Source organism: Crocodylus siamensis, chromosome 1 (genome assembly GCF_052110815.1).
Source record: "Crocodylus siamensis isolate JL-2025a chromosome 1, ASM5211081v1, whole genome shotgun sequence".
NCBI classification, from domain to species: Eukaryota; Metazoa; Chordata; order Crocodylia; family Crocodylidae; genus Crocodylus; species Crocodylus siamensis.
This window is the reverse complement of record NC_143395.1, coordinates 247,623,637-247,639,850: the sequence shown is the minus strand read 5'-3', so window position 1 is coordinate 247,639,850 and position 16,214 is coordinate 247,623,637.

The window sequence follows — 16,214 nt, the reverse complement described above, 5'->3', positions numbered from 1 at the left end:
ACTGTTTTCAAAAATTGTCGAGAACTGGGTTTTCATTTTTAAAATGATGAACTCCACTCTTCAGGTCCCCACGGTGGCTGAAAAAGTAACTCCTGTCAAAACTAACTCTTTACAAGTGTTTCATAGCTTTATTATTTATTTAGTTATTTGATTGATTAATTGATTGATTAGTTGATTTATGAGAGGGGCTTGGGGACAGAGGAAAGGGAAGGATTGATAGAAGAAGGTTAGTGGAAAATGTGCCTGGATTTTATTCTTGGCTTTAATGGAGGACCATGAAGTACCTGTTACACAGATTACCCAGACACATATTTGGCATATTTACCCAGTTTGCAAACATTGTGATTGAGAACAAGATCTGACATAATTGAGATACAGGTTCTTGATCTTTCAGAATTACCTATTGTTGCATATATGTCGTTTTTCTGTTAAATGAATGGTGGGGTGGGATGACAATTCAATATCTGCCATTTTATAGGCAATGGGCTTGATCAGTAATATTGACTATGAAAGTCACAGACATGCAAACAACAGAGGTAGCCATGTTTTAATATTTGAATTAATTATAAACAAAATATCTAAGAGATAATCCCAGAAACGCAACTAGATTCCTACTATAATATGCAAGATCATTAATGTCAATAGGATTATTTTTAGGTCTTAGTTAAAAAATGAGTGGTATATATGTCTTTTGTTGCACTCTGAACCTGAATGAGTTTTGCTTCTAGTTTGCTTTTTAACTACTTCAGAATATTTATTCTAAAACAGCCATTCATCTAGAAGATGTAGCTGTCTGTTCCAGGACTGATGGGATCAGATAAGGACATAAACCTAAAACAGGGGTGATTACACCCTGGCCAATAAAAAAGATCCAGTTCACAGAGACATGTTATCTGGCCTGGGTGGCTCCCCACAGGTCCAGAAATTTGGCAGCAGGGAAGCAGTGGCAGTAACTGCTGCTCCCCTACTGTCAAATTTCCAGCACTGTGGGCCAGATAACATGACCCTGAATACTGTATCAGGTGCACAGAACCTGGCGGAGGCAGCTCAGGGCTTGATTTCAGAGTGCTGGAGCAGGTAGGGGTGGTACAGCATTGTTTGGGGCATGTGATATTTAATTCAGGTTCTCAAGGATAGGGAGGCAGTGTGGGGCCTGATCCTGGTGAGGCAGTACAAGGGCTTATGCTGGTTAATCTGACCCACAGACCAGACCCACACCCTTCATCTGGCCCACAGGACCAAAAGGTATAACCACTGACCTTGTCCTGGATCATGTAGTTATTTTCATGGATTAGTACATTTATTGCCAACCTTTTATCCACACTTTCACTTTGAAATCAATGTATAATTTTTCTAAACCTTTGAAAATACAAACAGCTAAATCTATTACCAATAATTATTATCTATTAGTACATCAGGTAAGAAGAGTGGAGCACCCCAGACTATGCAATTAAATCTGCAAACACCAATCATCATTTGAAATTTGCCAAATCCGCTAAATCAAAATATTTTCTAGAGATGGCTCAATTTGGCTGAAGTTCTAGCCGTACTTATGGTCTGCTATATGACTACGGCTCTCCAGTACTTAAACTCCACAGCTCTGTGGTAGCATGCCGGGCAGGCTGCCTTTTGTCTCTAGTCCCTTTAAGGGAGAATTTCAAATGCTTTTGGTCTTCGTTGCTAATCAGAATAAAACATTTTTTTTTTATCATCCTCTATGAAACAAAATTATTTTTTCCATCCACCTCTAGCTATTACCCTGCTTACATGTAGTTGCCATCACTGCTAACATTGGTAGAGCTGCATTATTCATAGCCACATGAAGAAATTATAAGAAAAGGATTATGCACATACGAAATCAGGGAAACCAGTTGGTATGCATGGGGAAAAAAGAGAATGTGATAAGAAAAATAATGTTACAGAGTAAAATATTTCTTTTTCTTCTAAGACAGGATAATGGTAGCAAAACACTATTGCAACTAATACATCTATCTGTACTTAGGTTTTGGTTCTCAGCAGGACATTACAAGTGAAGCACAGCAATAAGGCCTTTTTCTTGTTAGCATTATCAGTGTATGTGCTGTGACTTTTTCCTACTTCACTAGAGATGTATGTTTTCTGCTCTGAGGCTTCCAAGTAGCATGAAAAAGGAGAAAAACTGCTGTGCATTATTTTTTGACTACTGTGCAGTCATTGTCTCATGTAGATGTGCCCACAGTTGACTTATATCAGCACAAAGCTCATCATAGGTTGCTACCTCTGACCTTGGATGAAAACTGGCTGGTTATTACTCCATGCTGTTCCACTACAATGTTCTTATTAGCCAAGCTAGTTATTGCATACTCAGAATAATTGCTTGTACTGAATCCCACCTACAGACTACAATTATACAATAAACTCTTTACAGATGGACATCTATATGAAATGTTTACTGCCCATAGGTGTGTCTACATGTCATACAGTGACTATTTTGTTACGGCACCATGCTTTAATACTTCCTTTTGGGAGCACTAAAGCATTGCATGTGTGGTTCCTGAGCTGTGTGCATGGCACATAATTAGATTTCAGTGCTATGTTGCTATAGTGGCATGCTATTTGGGAGAGAGCATGCTATTCTGGTAGTGTAGCTGCTGATCATGTCTAGACCCACCTGATCACTATGTTGCCAAAGCACTTTGTATGCCAACATAGAGCATTGCTACATTGCCACAGGGTGAAGTGTAGCTGCACCCATAGTGTTGCCTAATTAACTCAGCAGTAAAATGTCAGCGTCTACACACGTGCTGTTATTAGGACAGAGTAAACTAATTAACTTTGTCATAAGATATACTACCAAATGCAAGTACTGTCCTACAGTGGAGTTATTTACTCCACTGCAGTGAACATATAGATGCTGACAGGGATGGCTTGGGCATGAGGGTGCTTCAGTGTTGGGGCTGCCTACTGGCTAGCCCCACAATGAAGTGTCCTCATGCCCCAGCTACTCCCTCTTCAGCACATTGAACTGGTTTGAGCATCCTTGGAATGAGAGATTAACCCCTGGAGCCCCCTGCCACTGGGTTTCCCTGCTCCAGCTCAACATGCTGTGTTCCTGGGCTCACATGTAAATGGTGCACCTGTAAGCAATAAACTATGGCACAAGTTACACCAGAGTTTATCCTGTTCCCTTAATAGCATGTGTAGACATGCCTACTGAGTCCCAGGGCTTCAAAAGCGTGCCACATAGGCTAAGAGCTCCATTTATGCAGCCATCTTGCTGGATCAGGGCCAAAGTGCCTAGTACAGGGGCAGGCAATTATCTCAAATGGAGGTCTGCTTAATGAGATTTGGTAAGATGTCAAGGGCTGCAAGGGTGGCCCTGCCCCTTGACAAGTATCCTACCCCCTGGTCGCCACCTTGGGACTGGAAGTCCTGACCCCTAACCCTTGATCTTTTCCACCAAAAGTTTCCCCCTTGTCTCCTTTTGGGAAGCAGATTTGCCATCTTGGAACCAAAAAATACCACCAAAATAATTAAAAATCAAACATCCACAATAACATTTTTCAATTTTATTTTTTAAAAAGTCCTGATTTGTGTGTGTTTGCCTTGTATATAGAGAGATGATTGCATAATAGCTCAAAATGAAGTCTTACCCCTGTATATTGTGGGGTGTATGGATGGGTCTGGGTAGGTGTGAGTGGGTGTGTGGGTGGGTATGGGGTTTGTGCAGGGCTGTGTGTGTGTGGCTATGAGGTGTGGGTAAGTGTGTGGGGGTATGTGTGGATGGATATAGGTGGGGATGTGAGGTTTGTGGCGATATGTGGCTGTGTGTGTTAGTGTATATGAGTTTGTGGGGTGCTGTGGAATGTACGGAGGGGGAGGTTGGCTGCAGTATGTATGTGTGGGTGCATGTAGCATTGTGTGGGGCTCCTCCCTAGAGGCACACTGGTGTATATGGAGGGGGTGGGGTTTGTGGAGGAGGGTGTCGTAATGTCATACTACTTAGGGTCAGAAGGGACCTAAACAGATCATCAGGTCAAATCCCCTGCCCTGGGCAGGAACGGGTGCTGGGGTCATATCACCCCAGCCTAATATCTGTCCAGCCTCCTCTTGAAGACCCCCAAGATAGCAGAGAGTACTATTACACTTGGGAGCCCATCCTAGAGCCTGGCAGCCCTAACTGTGAAGTAATGTCTCCTGATGTCCAGCCTGAACTTTCTCTCTAACAATTTGTGGCTGTTATTCCTAGTAACACCAGGTGGTGCCCAGGGGAACAGAGCCTTCCCCAATTCTTGCTGGTGCCCCCTGGTGAGTTTGTAAATGGCCACCAGATCCTTCTCTTGTGGAGGCTGAATAGGTTCAGGCCTTTTAGCCTCTCTTCATAGGGCCTTCCCCGCTGCCCCTTGACAATGCGAGTGGCCCTCCTCTGGAGACTCTCAATGCTAGCCACATCCCTCTTGAAGTGCAGCACCCAGAACTGGATGTGGTACTCCAACTGGGGCCTGACCAATGCCACATAGAGGGGAAGGATCACCTCCCTGAACCTGCTTGTGATGCATCTGTAGATGCACAACAAGGTGAGGTTAGCCTTACTGACAGCTTCCTCACATTGGCAGCCCATGTTCATCTTGGAATCAATAATGACTCCAGGATCCTTTTCTGCCTCTGTGCTGATGAGAAGAGAGTTTCCCTCTATGACCAGGTCACAAAATCCTTGGATGCAGGTGCTGTGGTGAAAGTGCAGAGCAGCTGCCAGGCAGCCCAGAGGCAGCTGTGACAGAGATGCAGGGCAGCCCGATGCAGTGCAGGCTCTGGGCCACTAGAGTAAGAACTGCCTGGCAGTGGGAAAGGGTAGGGGCCACTTTTCCCCTGTGCTAAGCAAGTTTCTTCCTGGTGCTGCCACCGCTGCTTAGCCTGGATGGGTGAGTCCAGAGTACTTATGGGATGTGCTGGGTTGTAGGTGTGCACACAGGTCTCCACTGGTAGCACAGAGCTAGGGCCAGCAGTGGCAGCAGGCAGAAGAATCCACCACTGCCCAGAAAGGCAGTCCGGCTGCCAAGCCACCCCAGCCCTGCTGAGTGCCCAAAGGGCAGCAGGATGCACCTTGGCTGAATGGTCAGGTAGGACCAAGAAACCCACTGCAGGCTGGAAAAAGCCTCTCTGTAGGCCGGATCTGGCCCACGGGGTGTATTTTGCCCACCCCTGGCATAGTACTTTAAAATAAACAAGTGATGTATTTTAGGAAGGAATGATTGGAGTGTTCATGAAAGTTTGATATACAGTAATGTTATATGTGTGTTCAGAGGAACTCCTGACCATTTTATGCATGAGAATAAGTTAGTGCCATGTGAGCTAACACTTTGAATTAATTTTGGTTAATATAAAAAAGGTAATTTAGAACAAGTAGAAGGATGATGTCGAGCCTACCAGAATTTGAGGCAAGATTGCAGAAGTAATAGATTCATGAAGAAAATTAAGTGTGGAATATAAAATAAATAAGACGTAGTGGAAATAATTCAAAAACTGTTGTTAAATGAACCATATTGAAAGAAACTGTCAAGTTTGGGATTGTGGATTCCAAAGAGGTCTGTAAAGTTATAGAGCTTAGTCCCTGGAAATGTCCTATCTACGAAATTTAATGAAGTATTTTTTAGCTTCATTTCATACATTGTGGATAATTTATGTCTGATACAAAAAGTGAAAAATATAAGATTTATATACCAAATGTGACAAAAAATGGATTTCAGTAGTTCAGAGTTTAGTCTGGAGTTAGTTAAAAAGACTTACTACAAATAATTTCCTTAGTTACAACTGAATCTTGAAGACTTGTGCTTAATTGAAAACACTAAAGCTTCATTTCAGGCTTCAGAGCTCAAATCTTTTGAGAAAGAGGGACAATTTAAAGACAATTATGGTCTTTGAAATGTAATATGAAATTAGTCTTTCCTTTAAGTTAGAGAGCTGTCGTTCATTGAAGAAATGAGAAGTAGACAAAAGGGCCAGGCCTTCAGGTAAACATATGCTACAGCAAATATAACTGACAAATAGCTTTTGGAATAACATTCCCATTCAAGAGAAAGAAGATGAAGAACCTGTTAATTCTGAAATATTTCCATCATCATGTTCTCATCATCATCATCATTACTATTATTTAATTCTCATAATTTACTTCTGAGGATCTTTAAATGGTAGCATATTCAAACCCTAAATTACTCCATTCTGCTTAATGGACCTTTTTGTCATTTAAAAATGTGTAGGGTGTGTGATATAAGAATAGAAATCCTTATTCCTACAAATAGAAATAGAATATATATACTTACAATATAGATATTGTAGTGAAAGTGCACCCTGCAGGGCAGCCCAGAGGCAGCTATGGCAGAGATGCAGGGCAGCCTGGTGCACTTTCACTATAGACATATATACCCATTTATACAGATGTATAGATATAGCTATCTAATGTTACTATCAGAAACCTAACAGGTCACTGAGAATGACATTTCTAAAAAGTCTAACCAGGGCTTAGGTACTGAATTCACTTAGGGATTTTTGAAAATTCTAAATATATTATAGCTTGATTTTACTCTAAGTTGATATCAATGGATGAAAATCACCCAGTGCTCATAGTCAACAGTAGCCTGTGGTACATTTGGTTATGTTAGATTGTATTGTGAGATCCTAACTTAAATAGGAATATAACTGCTGTCAGAAGTTAGAGATTGTCTATTAGCTTTGTTTATATATTATATTCAAACCAGACTGCCTGATATAAGCATGATTTATGTGGTGGGTAAGTTTCACATAATATGGAAACTCCCACAGACTTCAGTGGTAGAAGAATAGGCCCTTTGTACGGAAATATATTTGCCTCAGTGGATTACATCCTTTAGGGTTGATTTTGCAGTCCTCACACAGTCAATAAATTTATTGATTACAACTGGACGTTCTCTGGATAAGCAGTGCCATTGTATTTAATTTATTTTTAATAGTCTGTAAGCAAAAGCATAAGACAAAAGATATTTTCCAGGGTGAAAAAATAATGCAAAGGTTATGAAGGTTCATGTGTCTTCAGTAGTTAAAACCGATCAAGTGGAACTTTAATTAAAATATAGGAAAAAATAGTTTTGCTAATGCCATGAGGTACACAGTGGGGAATGATAAAGAGAGAGTTAGCATTGAAATGAGTCTTTCCCTCCACCCCGCTTTTCTTCTGAGATCTAGGAAATGTATAATATAGTCTGTTTTCATTAAGTATGGGTATTTGTGGTACTATTAATGGCTTCAGTACCACATTATCTACCAAAATGCTGTTGGGGAGTTGCAGTTCTGCTGAGCACAATACATATTTGTCCCCTAATTATTTTTATTTTCATTACAATAGCTACTGTAATTAAAAATTAGTTTATGCCAAAAACTCATTACTCTGGGTTATATTTTTTGTGTGAAAAATAATTCATGATAATTTCATTAACATTGTCATGGTGAGTTTTACATACACGACAGAAAGCAAAACATTAAACTCTTTGCTTAATTTTTCTAAGTAAATGGTGGTTGTATATCTGTAATATGTCAATCCAGTAAACAAATATTTCAACATAAGAGAAATTGCTCTAGAAGCCAATTTAGTTACAAATAAGTAAAATAATGAAGCCTATCTGGTCCTTTCAGCTGAAGTAAACAAATCTAAATTTTCAACTGGAATGGAATGACATTCCATGAATACGAACACATTAAATATAAAATAAATTGCTACGTTTATCAAGCAGAATAGCCACTATTGTAAAACATTATTTTATTTCCTTAAAAGAAAAGGCAAATACACGTTACTGGTCCATAGGGATACAAAACAATGATTTGTGTACAGGTGCACTGAATGGAATATAAGATGCTTGTGCTTTTTTATGTATGCATGTGTGTGTGTTAGGTTGTTTTGTTTTACTTTCCATTGTTGCATTTTTACCACAGTCAGACATTCCCATTGTAGTAAATGTATGTACTGTAGCTAATTTTGTTCTTTTTTTTTGCATTTTGTATTCCCATTCCCATTTCCTAGCAGTCACCAGAGGGATTAACCATTAACACAGTACCATCAGGAAGAAGATGGGTACAGTAATTAAATCATTAAAAGAGGAATTGGGCACAAGTCTTGATCACCACTGATTTTTGGAAGGGCTATGGGATCACAGGAAAGTAAGACTGGAAGGGACCTCATCTAGTCCAGTGCCCTGCTTGAGGCAGGATCATCCCTGACTAAACCACCCCAGCCAAGTGTCTGTCCAACCTGTTTTTGAAAGTTTCCAACAATGGAGATTTCACAACTTCCACAAATTCTCAGGCCTCTTCCTATTCCTACCCTTATAGTCAGAAAATTCCTCCTAAACTCCAACCTAAATTTCCCCTGCTGCAGCCTGAGGCCATTGCTCTTCCTTCTGTCCCCTACAGCCATAGAAAAAAAATATCATGAGTACACATTCAGGAACAATTCCAGTTCTTGATTTTCAGACTGAATGTATAACCAGGATATATTACTTGGAATTTGGACCTGTGATTTCCAAAGCCAATGAATGTTATCAGAGCCATTTTCTGTCTGCGGCAGTACTCTGTTAAGATTCCTGTCCTGAATTGACTTCCCAAGTTCTGGAATGATTTTTAGGCCCTAAGCCTACAAAACCTTTTTTGAGCCCATCATAGAGCACTGCCAATTTCCCATTAATTAAATCATTTAGAATATGTTACCCAAGGATTCTCCCCTGGCCAAATCAGTCCCAAAAGGGTTATATGGGCAAAGGTAGCCCAAAAGCATGACTCTGAGGGTTTAAAAAAAAAAAGAGTTAATGAAACAAGTATCATTGGGTTGGTCAAGTAAGACTTATGCAATTAAATCTAATTCTGTTGACTTGGAAATGTGCCTCCTTACAGAGAAGAAATACAATTTAAAAACAAATGAAACACATTTGTACTTCTTCAATGAATATATAGAGAGAATAGATTGCACGCAGCTGTCTTACATTATGTATTTTCTTCAAACTAATAAGTCATAGACTGACAAAAAATTATGATATTCAATCATATAAATGGAAATGAAACACAAACACACATGGCTTATTTAAAAATTAAGTTTCACTTATTGTATTTCATACTTTAAAGACAAATTCATGCAAGTTATCTTTCTCTGATTTCTTGTATGTAAGAAACACAAACACAAAAGTAAGTATTATTTTATGGAGAAAATACTATTTTCAAAACATCAGATTTTTCAACTTGTAAGTTTTCATTATCTTTAGTGCTATCAATATTCCATTCTACCATAGAAATCAACGATTGATTAATCTACCTACACAAAATTTCACGGTCACATAGGTTCATCCAAAATGAGATAAAGTGAAGTGTTAAAAACAATCCATTAAAGAATACAACAGCTGAATTTTAGATTTATACAAGATACAGTTGAAAGAATATTACATGAAAATAATCAGGCAAAACATGAAGTTTTTCATGGAGACTAATGTAGCATTGGAAGAATAAGTATTTATAAGCCTTAGGTAGTTTCTAACAGTAATGTATTTTGAAACTCACTCTAACTTCAGTATACACGTTTTTATAAAGTTGTTTCCATTTTCCAACCTGAATTAGTACTTTTTATCCATTCTTTTTTTAAAGTCATGACAGGGTCATCACAGATAAACTGAGCCTTATTGAGGTATAGACATTCATTTCCTTATAGAAGGACAACTTATGGTCAATACTTGGAATCTTTTCTGCCTGGCTTTAGAAAGGAATATTATTTTATGGAGACAAAACGTGTTTTGGCAGGTAGAAAATTGTGCTATAAGAACAAACTATGGCTGCCTATTTCCTAATATCATACTTTGCTTACAATTCAACTTTGCTTTTTCCTTATAGTAAATAATGTGTTAAAGATATACTTTCTAAGTGCTCTATAGATCTCTATGACTTACTTTTCATTTCAAATTCTTTTTTTTTCCATTTCTTAATAGACTTAAGTGAATTACTGCAATTTTCCTCTGCTCAAGTCTGAAGAAAGAAAAATGGTGTCAGAAGATATTACTATAATGGAAATTTATCACCTGAAAATATGGACATTAGAATGATAATATAACTAATGATACGAACCCTGACATAATAACATAAAAGGCAAAAATTGGACATTAAAATGGACTTATTATCAAATCACCTGTCACTGGAGCATGATTGCAGGTAGGAACATGTATTTATTATCTTCAGTACAGAGAGAGGCACAGCAATCTTTGCTTCATTTAATCAGAATGTCTAAAAATGTTTTCCCTTTAGCAAACTACAGTACTTTCAAACTGTCATTTTCTAACTTCCTACTACTATAATGCTAGAGAAAAAAAATTGAAAACATACATGAAAGGGGATTTGTAGCAAATATTCAAAGTAAGAAAAGTTCTAAGAAAGAAGCTATCAGGGACAGACATACTGCTAGCAATTATTTAGAGATTCAGAGACTGCTAGAACTATTTCACTCAAGTGTATGACCTTGTAAAATGAAGCCTATGACCAGGAGCCTCCAAGTTATTTGGAAAGAGAGATGTTTAATTTATTTATTTTTTATACTACCCAATTTCTCTCTAAAGACTACCCCTACTCAGGAGTTCTCACAATAAGCCGCTTCTGTACAAGCACATTTATAGCATTATAATCTTTTCCATTTCTAATTTTCTCATCTGTCCTTAGAAATCAAACCTGTTGTCTCAAAACAAGACATTTTCAGAGTGTGGATACTCATCACTGAACATATCTGCACTTCTAGCAGAGTTGCATGGATAATGTATTCCTAGAGGTTACATATTTACTAAGATTTACTCAGACCACATCTAGAGTACTGTGTCTAGTTTTGGAGCCCCCACTACAGAAAGGATGTAGACAAATTGGAAAGTCCAGCAGAGGGCAGCAAAAATGATGAGGGGGATGGAGCACATGACTTATGAAGAGAGGCTGAGGAAACTGTTATTTAGTTTGGAGAAGAGAGAACTGAGTGGGGATTTAATAGCAGCCTTTAAATACCTGAAGGGTGGTTCTAAAGAGGATGGAGCTAGACTGTTCACAGTGGTGGCAGATGACAGAACAAGGGGCAGTGGTCTCAAGTTACAGCAAGGGAAGCTTAGGTTAGATATTAGAAAGAGCTTTCTTACTAGGCGGGTAGTAATGCACTGGAACAGGTTACCCCGAGAAGTTGTGAAATCTCCATCTTTGGAGGTTTTTAAGATCTGGCTAGACAGAGCTTTGGCTGGGATGTTCTAGTTGGAGATAGTTCTGCTCTGAGCAGGGGCATGCTCTAGATGACTTCCTGAGGTCCCTGCCAACCCTAATTTTCTATGATTCTGTGATTCTGTAGAATATCATGGGATAAATGATTTATTTTATGTCAATCTGAAATGCAAGGCCAAAACATGATAATTTGTCGAAGTATTAAAATAGATTATGTTTAGTAATAACATTAGTATTAACATTTTTGTAACCTATCACTTCTATTTTTCTATATTTTTTTTGCATTTTGTATCTCTAGCTTGACATAAATAAGTTAACTTAGCATGCCCTGTGTGTGTGTTGTGTATATGTAGATAAATGAATGGAGATTGTTGTATGTGAAAAGAAAGATTCATTTGCCTATGTAAGCAAGAGTTCCACTAACAAGGTGTCAGTATATGAGTTACCAGATAACAAGCTAATTAATGGATGTCTGAAGAACTTGTCTGTGACCAGGTGCAAAAGGAGATGATATGCAGAATTCCTTCTGCTTACTCTGCCATTTGATCTACACAATGCTTCAAGGCTGAGATACCAACTTTTACTGGAATAATTTTGAGTAGAGATAACAAGAAGATGGATGAGAAACAACATCTAAATGAGAACTGAGAATGTAAAAGCCCAATGCTGAACAAAGACTTGAAAATCTCTATAAAAGTGGGATTCAACAATGTTGAGAGGGGGAGCATATACACATCTGTTCACCTCCACTCCTATCACCCTCAATGATCCTGGACTGGCCACCCAGTGCTAACATTGAGCAACTTCTGCTGGTAACTATAACATCTTATTGGAGTGGTTTTGTCTGTATATCTATCTATGTCTGTTTGTATGCTTGAGTATGTCTGTTTGTATGACTGATGTGTTCAAGCCTATGTATCTGCTTCATGTAATTAATAAACATGGTATTTTGCCTTATCTCCCTTTACAAGTGATCGCCCTTGTTTTGTGCAATTGACAATTTAATAACAATTCTATAAGATGAATGGTGGCTAGGTGGATAAATGCTTGGAGAAGAGCGATGTTTTCTAATCTTTAATGAGCAGGTAAGTTAGTGTCCTATTTAAATTTTGGACATTAAGCTGAACTCCAATTGAATAATTTGACAACCTAAAAAGGACTGTATACAGATAAATGTTTTTAGCCAGATGCTGGTTCCTTTTGCAAATCTCTTTTGTTCTCCTCAGAAGAGTCATGCATTGGCACTGGCTTCTCAGGAGGTAAGTCTTGGTGGAAGGGAACCTACAGCAGGGAATGGAGGCAATCCCTTGTTATGGACCTGCAGGGCTGGCTATGCTGGCAAGAGACTTACCAGGGTGGGTCCAGAAGGACTGTGTGTCCCCAGCATGCTGGGGAAAACTTTCTGGGGAGAAACCAGGAGGTGATCAGGCCTCCAGGAGCACTGGATCATATGCCCAAGGAAGCCAGCTCTGACTGACTGAGAAAAGAGAGCAGGGAGTTTAAAAAGACACTGGAAAGACCGTCAGTATTCAGCAACCTGTGGGAGAAGGGAAAATGGGAGCTTCATGAACAGGGGAAGAAGAGGACTCAGGCTGCCAAATCCACCTGTCACAGAGGCCCAAGTGAACTCTGAGCGAGGATCTGGCTGTCCTCCAGGAAAACTAGGTGAAGTGGATGACTGGGCATTGGGAGCCATGCCAGCAACACTAGAGATAAAGTCAAAGAAAGTGCTGGGGTTTATAGACAAGCCGAGGCAGGTGAAGGAGACAGGGATCTACATGGTAAGCACAGGAAAAAGAAAAGCAATAAAGGGGATTGTGGGTAAGTGTGAAAAGGCTTCCCCTGCTTCTTTAGTGGTGCTGAAAGTAAGCAAGCAGTAGATAGAGATTTCATAGGAGCCAGGATGAGTCAGAGTGACAGACCAAGAAACAAGGAGGAGTCCAGAGATTCGATACAGATAGGCCTTCCCATGGAAGACCATTGGGACTTTTCACCACAGGCCTGAAAGAAAAGGGGCAGGGAGTGGGGGGGGGGGGGGGGGCGGGATGGAGGCTTGCAGAAGAACTGGTACCCCGCCAGATGGATCTTCTTCTGAAGAGTCATCCAACTTCCCTAAGAGAACCAAATCTTCAAGGCATGGCAGTTTAGCAGAAAAGTGTAATAAAGATTTATGGCATTACAGTATGGAAATAGGTCAGGAACCCATGCTCACAGAATCTTATAGCATGCATAGTAAGTAAGTAAATAGTTTATTTACAGTGTTAGCCAAATTGTAAAATAAAATAAATAATAAGAATTATATTAAAATTAAATAAGTTATATGAGTTATATGTCATAGTGGGATACTTCCCGCAGTCTCTCACCATTGACCCAAAGCTCCCAAGGGTTCCCTGCCTCTCCTGGAATGTGGGGAAAAGAGGAACAAGCTTCCCCTGAGAGCAGTTACTTATCAGAAGAAGCATGGGCAATGTGCTCTGGGGAATTCCCAATGCCGCAGTTGCTGTGCTTTATTAGCGGCTGGCACTCTGGCAGGGCTCAGGCACTGCAGACTACATCATAAAGATGTACCCCATCCCAGTAGGGGACAGGGAGTTGGACAGAAGGGAGCACAGCTGCCTAAGCACCAGCTTCAACCTGTGTGCCCCCCAACAGGGGCGAACTGAGGGGAGTTATAATTGTTCTCCTAACCAGAGACTCGGAGGAGTCTCAGTACTTATCTGCATCCAATGAGCTGGCAATGGTGGTTCCATGGCTGGCAGCAGGAAAGCCAAGAGCTTCCTAGTGCCCTGCTGGAAGAGAGAAGACAATGAACTTTGAGTTAATTGCAATGGAGAGGGGAGATACCCCAGGGACCTTAGACAAGGGTGCTCCATTGGACTCAGGTGATACAAAAAGAACTGTAGGGATAAGCCCAGTTGGGTGCAGCATATCAAAGCCTCAAGGACTAAATTAAAAACAGGCTATACACTGAGTAATTATATAAACCATTCATGAGGACAGAAATACTCAGCATTCCAACAACAAATGACCTGAGTAAGATCTGTAAGATCGGGCTGGTGTAAAGATGGGGTTAAAAGGGAAGCGGAGCCCCATTGCAGAAAAGGAATAATGCAGAACCAAGAGTGCCCAGTGAACGAGATCAAAGATCCTCTCTTTTTTCATATATACATCAAGACATGGCAGACACAATGGAGGATATACACCATTAGCAATTACTTACCTGGTCAAACTGTCAGGCCCTAAGAACTGACGGGAAGAAGATCTCTCCTCTAAATGTAAGCAGCCTGTCTCGAAGAAGGATGGTCACATACAGTATATAAATCCTAATTTTACTAAAAACAAACAGTAAACTTATCTAGTCTACCAGTTTACACAAAATTAAAACAGAACACGATGTATAATGATATAAAATAAAAGATAAAATGGAACAATGAAACAGACAGCAACATTTTGTTTGGTACTTGCCCTTATTCTTTGTCCAAGTACTGCAAATGCTCCTAGCTATGGACAGAAATGACACACAAACTGATGTAAGTAATTGGAAACAAATTAAAATCTGTAATACAATAGAAGTCCAATGCACATAAATCACTTTCAAAATTGCCAAAACTGGTTTAAGATAAACCTAAATGCCATGGATGTAGTATCAGACTTCACTGATTTAGGATAAATCCATTTATTGAATTTATGTCCCAGATCCCCTCCAGATTCAAGTTAACTCTCAGTCCCCAACATCCCTGGATGTTTTGCATCTCCCCCACAAACCTGCTTGCATGGTGGATGAGTTATCCTTGGCCCAAGATATCTTCTCCAGCTGACCAAAGAGGTGTTCTCTAGTGCCATCTGGCTTCTGGCCTGGGCTACTGCAGGTATGTGGCTGCATTTCCAGAATCAAAAGTTAATGTCTGTTCACTTGCTTATTGGTTCAAGCTATGCAGTTTAGACTAACCTATAAAAATGTAATTGCTTCATCCTCAGGCTTTTTAACTATCTGTTCTTAGGGAGTATAAGACAGGTTCCAAAGTGTTAGAAACTAAATTGTTTTTTTCCTCATTAGCCCAGTATTGAGTATTTTCCCTTAATAGAGAGATCCATTTCCCCGTTATTTCTTCAAAAAGTATAAGGACCACAAATAATAATTTAAATCACCCGTCTCATTATTCTCACAAGAGTATATTCTATCTGAATGTGGAATCTGACACCATAATGATATAATTATATACCTCTACCCCTATAGATCTCATTAGTGTGAATAACAATCTAGTGATAGCTTCTTATTGTTTATAGTTTTGCATCATAGACAGGTAAATTTTCAGGCCAAGGGCATGTTTTACTAATCTTTAAAAAGGGGAAATTTTAGACACTATCACTGCCAGTATATCTGTCTGCATGCTGGTATCCTAAGTTCTTAAATTTATGTCTTGTTTTCCATACAGGTGAAATATTGGGTCTCTGTACATTTTCCAGGCCATTTATCTGGAGGAGAATATAGATATTCTTTAGCCATTCAAAGCAGAATTTTATTTGGAAGAGGAGAGGCTTCTAAAATGCACTTCTTGGGGTATCTGGTAGGTATAAATGATCTTTCATCCAGTAATGTAGGGTTCTTGGTTGAACTAACGTGCTCACATTCATCAGTCTGGTTTCAGAGCACATGAACCCCATGTCATAGAATTAGTTAAAGATAAAAACCACCTTAAGAAGTCCTTAAAAATCTTTTCATATATAGAATCACTTGCTATGCCAGCTGACAATCCTAACCTCAGCAAAGGGGGCGGTTTGAAAACAATAGGGCATGCTGACGAGCAAAGAAATGTGATAGGATTTAATACATCAATTGTTCTCAAGGGTTATATTTTAGCAGCATAATTTCAAGCAGCCTTTAGGTTTGGAACTAGCACAAACTCGGCCACAACATCAAGGAGCTGGGCAGGGCTTAAACAGGGCAGAGTCTACATCACACTGGGAGATTTGACCATAGCTTA